The following is a 6,989-nucleotide window of genomic DNA, read 5'->3' on the forward strand; positions in this document are numbered from 1 at the left end:
ATCCACAGGCCTGACAGGGCGAGGAACAGAGACCCCCTCCGTGGGCTGTGACACTCAAACCTACAGGCGCCAGGAAGAGGAAGCCGCTAGCACTTCCCCAAAGGCAGTTTCAGACCGGGGGGTATCTGCTGCCCTGGACTGGAGATCCCGAATGAATACCCCACCTCCATCGCAATCAGGTTGCCCGGAGTCTCCAGACAAAGACCTGTGACCATCAAATCACTACCTTGGAGACAAAGCCTTGGCGACTCCTGCTTGAGGATCTCAGTGGCCAAAACTCCTGTCCTGTCTGCCTAGATACACACACACACACACACACACACACACACACACACACACACACACAGAGAGAGCTGCACCACCCTCCCTTACCCTACCCTGACCAAGCTCCACCTCCTGGTCTATCCCCTGAACTTCCCCCTTTTGTGCTTCTTGGCCTAGCAGTGGTTCTGAGATTGGAGTGACTGTCTTTCCAGTCCCTGCCAGGGTACTTTTCTCCCAAAAGGAACAACCAAGCCTGGGGAGGCGGGGGGGGGGGGGCTAGACCCTAAATTTCCCCTTTTTGATCATCTCTTCACAAATAATTAACTAACTTCAGCTTAGAGAACTGAAGACTCAGAACTCTGCCCAGAAGTTTCTGGATTAGAAAAGTTTCCACTCCCTCCTTGCTCCCACCCTCTACCCCCAACATATGGGGGAATTTCACCTGCTCATCTGCCCAAGCACTGGGAAACTACAGAATGTCAACAATGGGGCTGAGGACCCTAAGGCAGGAAAGGCAGGGGGACCCCACCTTCAGGAGCAGATACCGAACAAGTACACAGAGACCTGCAGGGTAGCACAAAAAGTTACCGGGAGACATGTGCGGAGATGCCAGCTTGAGGAAGGAACTGTGTATCACGGAAAGGGATCCATTCTGTGACAAGCAGAGGAGGGGGATCAGCTCAGCCAGTAATATTGGGATGGAGGGAGCTGGCTGTTCCCGGACCAGACAGAGCCTGGCCAGTGACTTGAAACGTGAGTATCAATGTGAGGAAGAACCCTTAGCATCTCCAAACTAGGGGCCTGTGTCCAAAAATGTCTATCCTTGTAAATCCCAAGCGTTCAGGCATTCAGCGGCATGTCCGATGTAGATAGGAGAAATGGCCCTAGAACTTGCAAGAGAACCAGAGGGCACTCAGGGTTTTATGCCCAAGAGCCGAGCCTCCTTTCTCTTAGTGCTCAAGGAGTTCATGGCCCAGCCTTTCACTGTGCCTGCCCAACATACAGCCTCAGAAGGCTGCCTCTCGTGGGAAGCCCAGGGTCCTCGGAGGGCCTCGGGAATGGTAATCAGCCTTATCCCAGGAGCCCCAGCTTTGCTCAGGTTGTCGTCCTGTCCTCCTTTCTGGGCTGTCCAAAGGCTGGGGCTGCTGGCCTCTCCCGTGACTCGTTAGTGCGGTCATTAGCACTGCTTCCTGGAATTTAATTTAATGAAGAGGCAAAAACAGCTCTAATGAAGGTGATGTAACAACAGCAATCGAGCAGCATGCACCTTGCCATGTGGGCACAAGAGCTTTCTGTAGATGGTGATCGGGAACAGAGAGGTAAGAAAGAGAGGGGAGCTTGTGTGGGGAGGAAAGCTGGTCACTGGGCCAGGAAAGGACCTTGAGCTGTCCTGTAGGAAAGGAAACACTACTAGCAAAGTGAGTCAGACAGCTGAGAGAAGCCTAGTGAGGAGCTAAGGAGGCTGCAGGAGAAGCTGCCTCTCCAGGAAGCCATTAGCCAATAAAAAGGCCCTAAGATGAGGACATCCCAGCAGGCCAGCAGGCAAACTAGCACCAGAAAGGAGGAGGTCAGATCATAAAAGGCCACAGCGTGAGCAGCAAACCTATGACTCTTAACAAAAAAGGCGGCCAGGCGGCAGGCCGGTGACACCTTTAATCCCAGCACTTCAAGATGGGAAGCAGGTTGTTCTCTGTAAGTTCAAAGCCAGCCTGAGTTCCACCACAGCCAGGGCTACACAGAGAAACCCTGTTTGAAAAAAAATCCAACCAAACAAAGAGTCAGACTGTATTCTGACTTCTAAGCACCTTAGACAGAGTGCCAGGATCTGACACTGTCTTTTAAGATTTGTTTTTTTTTTTTTTTTTTAAATTAATTATTTATACAGTGTCTCACTATGCAGCCCCGATTGGCCTGGAACTCACTATGTAGACCAGACTGGCCTTGAACTTACAGAGATCCGTCTGTTTTGCCTCCCAAATGCTAGTATGTGCCAATACACCCGGTCATTTTTAAATTTTGTTTTATTATTATTTTTTTAACATTTATCTATGTTTTGTCGGCATGCATATATGTGCATCATGTGTGTGTGTCTGCTATCTATGGAGGACAGAAAACTGTGGGACATCCCCTGGAATTGGAGTGACGGTTGTGAGCTGCCTTGAGGGTGCTGGGAACTGAGCCTGGGTCCTCTGCAAGAACAAATGCTCTCAGCCAGTGAGCCATCTCTCCAGACCCAGTTTTAATTTTTGAAAAAGAGATTTAAGTCCAGCTGGAGAGATGGCTCAGCGGTTAAGACCCTGGTTGTGCTTCTAGAGGACCTGGGTTCAGTCCCCAGCACCCACATGGCAGCTCACAGCTGTCTGTAACTCCAGTTCCAGAGGATCTGACACCCTCACACAGACATAAATGTAGGCAAAACATCAATGCACATGAAAAAAAAAAATCTAAGTTGGGCACAATAGCACACACCTTTATTCCCAGTACTTGGTGGGTAGAGGCAGGCAGATCTCTGAGTTTGAGCCAGCCTGGTCTACAAATGAGTTCCAGGACAGCCAAAGCTACTTAGTGAGACCCTGTCTCAAAAGGAAAAAAAAAAAAAAAAAAAAAAGCCGGGCATGGTGGTGCACGCCTTTAATCCCAGCACTCGGGAGGCAGAGGCAGGCGAATTTCTGAGTTCAAGGCCAGCCTGGTCTACATAGTGAGTTCCAGGACAGCCAGAGCTATACAGAGAAACCCTGTCTCGAAAAACAAAAAACAAACAAACAAAAAAATTATTTATATGAGGGTTTGCCTACATGCATGTATCTAAAGGTCAGAAGAGGGTGTAGGATTCCCTGGAACTGGAACTACAAATAGTTATGAACTACCATGTGGGTGCCAGCGACCAAACTCCAGTCCTCTTGAAGACTAGCCAGTGCTTTTAATCACTGAGCCATCTCTCCTGCCCCTCCGTCTAACATTTAAAAATTATTGTATGTATAAGTATCTTCGTGTAAGTACATGTATGTAAATACAGGTGCCCTCGGAGGTCAGAAGAGGGTGTCAGATCCCCAGTAGCTGGAGTTAATGGCGTTCGTGAGTTGCCCAACCTGGGTGCTGGGAACTGAACTCTGTTCTCTGCAAGAGCAGCAAGTGCTCTAAACTGATGAGGAATCTCTCCGGCTCCCAAATCTAATATTTTAAAGATCTCTCTGGCTTCTATGAAAAATATAGCCTACTGACAAGAAGGAAGGCCAGGAGACAGGGAGTAGCCATTATGGGGAGGGTGTAGTGAACCCGGTCCCACAGGGCTGTGCAGTGTCTCCTGGGAGAAGCTTAGGTATGTGTATTCAAATAGGTTAAGAAGCTTTTTTTTCTGCTTCCTCCAGCAGGCCCGGGATTGGTTGTTCTCCCTTTTAGCCTTCCCTGAAGGCTTAGCCTTTTCTCCAAATATAGGCAGTTCATTACAAAGAAAAAGCTCTTAAGGCTGGACGTGGTGGCCATTGCTTTAGTTTCAGCATTTAGGAGGCAGAAGCAAGCAGATCTCTGAGAAGTCGACGCTAGCCTGGTCTATATAATGAGTTCCAGGCTAGTAGGGGCTACATGGTAAGATCTGGTCTCAAACGAACAAACAAATTATTGTAGATATGTGTGTGGTGGATAATGAAAGACAGCTTTGTGGAGTCGGTCCCTGCCCTCCATCTTTAAGTAAATTTCAGGGATTTAACTCAGATGTCAGGTTTGCACCCAAGGGCCTTAACCGATTGAGTCGGCCCAAGAACACTTCTAAAGCGCCCATAATGGTTTCTTCACTTTTCTGCACCCCTCCATCTACAGGAAATACTCCTGCCAGCCTGACAGTCCACCGGAGAATTTCCCTCGGTTAAAAGCTGGGGGCTTCTCAGGCATGGATCATAGAACTGTGCAATGAACACCCGCAATGGGGTACCGCGTCTTCAGACTTTGCATCATACTCCTCTAACACGTCCCAGTCGGCGACATCCCAAATTCTCTCATTGCATCCCCACAAAACCAAGCTCCCGGCCGAGTTGAAGCCGGAAGTGGTCTCCTGGAGAACTGCCCGCCTCTTCCGGGATCGCTAAACCAGAGCGCGCGATTTCAGAGGCTTCCTCCGCGGAGGAGCGGCGCCCCCTGGCGGGCACAGAGCGATGCGGCTCAGGAACCGTGGTGGCCGGGCTCCTCACCTTCCTCTCTCTAGTCTTACCTTGCCTTAGGCCACCACTTGCTGCTGCCACCTTCCTGGTCTTCTTGTTTCTTGCCTTGGGCTCTAGATCCGCGGAAGCGTCAGTACGTGGCCGTTGAAGCCTAGATCCACAGAGCAGCCCTTGTTTGGCATCTTCTTGCTTGCCCCGCACCCTGTTGCTCTCCTCTTCTTTTGCCCGGTACCAGAACTATCCATCCATCCATCCATCCATCCATCCATCCATCCATCCATCCATCCATCCATCCATCCATCCATCCATCCATCCAAGCCGGCGTCCCTTGTAGCCATTATTAGCTGGTCCTTAGAACGCCTCCAGTGACAACTTTCCTGGTGTTTCTTACACTCTGTTCAGGACTCTCCCTCCCTTTTTCTGTTTTCACCTCACAATTGAGATCGGAGATTAGAAGGTGATTTATGTAGTTCTCCACTGGATATCTTGCCTGCTTCCTGAAGACCGAGGCTCGGGGCCGGTCACTGTGTCCAGCCCAAGACGTGCACTGTGGGTGTTGGAATGCACCGTGGAGTTTGAACCTAAAGTCAATGGGTAGGATAAGGACAGAAACTGAGTTATGCCTGAAGGGGCTCAGTGGGACTGGGTTGAGAGCAATCCATCCCCACCAAGTGAGAGAGGGGATCTGGGTATTGGTTGGGAATATAGCTGAATTCTCAATTGGTAGAGGGCTTTGTAGCATGCTTGAAAAACCCGTCCCTGGCACTACATAAACTGGACAGGATACCGAATGCGAATGAGTGTGATCCTAGCATCTGGCAGATGGAGGCAGGGAGAAAGGGTCCGTTTTAGGGTCTCATGCACGGTCAGATAAGTGGATCCAGACTGGATCCCTGTGGTATTTATGCCCACACAACCCAGGTGGAGATCTGCAAGCCTTCTGGGATTAGCCCTTTCGCCCTTTTCAGCCAGCTTTTTTCTTCCTGTATTCTCTGGGTCCCTGCACACGCTAGACTCTGGCTATTGACCACCAGAGGTCAGCAGAGGCCGCCGGCTGAAAATTTGGGGCCTCAGTACTCAAGGCTCAGGCTGAGCAGGCTGGCTGTGTTTGGGCTTGAGATATAAAGGCCTTGGGTTTGTTGTTTGTTTGTTTGTTTGTTTGTTTGGAGGTTGTTACTTTTGTTTTGCTTTGTTAGGCCAGAACCTCTCTATGTAGCCCTGGTTTGCCTAGGACTCCCTATGGGAACTATACTTACTACCTTGAACTTGTCTACTACTCCTCCTGTCTCCTATTAGGATTGGAAATTTACCATTGCCTCACCTAACTCTTGTGAGGTTTTGAAAGCAGGTTTCTCTCTCTCTCTCTCTCACACACACACACACACACACACACACACACACACACTGTGCAGGTTCCTATAGAAGTCAGAAGAAGGTGTCAGATGGTATAGGTGCTAGGAACTAGACTCAGGCTGTCTGGAAGAGCAGCCAGTGCTCCTACCTGCTGGGAACTAGGCTCAGGCTGTCTGGAAGAGCAGCCAGTGCTCCTACCNGGAACTAGGCTCAGGCTGTCTGGAAGAGCAGCCAGTGCTCCTACCTGCTGGGAACTAGGCTCAGGCTCTCTGGAAGAGCAGCCAGTGCTCCTACCCGCTGGGCCTTCTCCAGCTCTCCAAAAGCAATGCTATCTTTCAGATTTTGTTGTCGTTGCTCAGGGCTTTTCTTTCTAAGTCACTCACTGGTAATCAAGCATCACAGTTACAAGTTGTTTGAAAGAAAGGCATTCGCTTAGAGTTTACACTGAGATCAGAGCAAACCCCTGCATGTGTCCTCTAGCGTCTTGTCACATGTCCCTTACTGTACTGGGCTCATCTGGGACTCAGTGTGTGCTGGCTTCCATACTTGTCAGGGGGTCCCCAGTCACACCACACTTTCTGGTTCCCAGTTGTCACTGTCCACCTTTTACTGTCTTTCAGCTCAGCTCCTCCACATCCTTCTACCTAACTCCAGCCCATCCCCCAGCCACACTTCTGGCTCTAGTTTCCTTTCAGCAGTGATTCTGGTCTGTCCGTCTTTCTTCCTTTTTTTCATTTTATTTTATGTTTTAAACTTTAAAAAATGTGTATAAACACACACATGCAAGTGCCACGAAGGGCAGAGGCTCGGGAACTCTCTGACGCTGGAGTTTGAGGCTGTTGTGAGCCCCCTGATGTCCATGCTGGGAATCAGCTTGGGTCCTCGGGAGGAGCAGTACAGATGTCAAACCTCTGAGTCATTTCTCAGTTCAGCAGCTAGAGCAATCTATGTAACACTTCTATTTACTAGCTAAAAAAAAAAAAAAAAAAAAAGTGAGTACATCTTTAATCTTTAATTCTAGCACTGGAGAGGCAGAGGCAGGTGGATGTGTATGAGTTCAAGGTCAGCCTGGCCAAAAGAGAGTGTTTTAGTCTAATTAAAGTTACATATCAGAGGCCGGGCGCGGTGGCACACACCTTTAATCCCAGCACTTGGGAGGCAGAGGCAGGCGGATTTCTGAGTTTGAGGCCAGCCTGGTCTACAAAGTGAGTTCCAGGA

The sequence above is a fragment of the Mus pahari genome, chromosome 10, assembly GCF_900095145.1.
Source record: "Mus pahari chromosome 10, PAHARI_EIJ_v1.1, whole genome shotgun sequence".
NCBI lineage: Eukaryota > Metazoa > Chordata > Mammalia > Rodentia > Muridae > Mus > Mus pahari.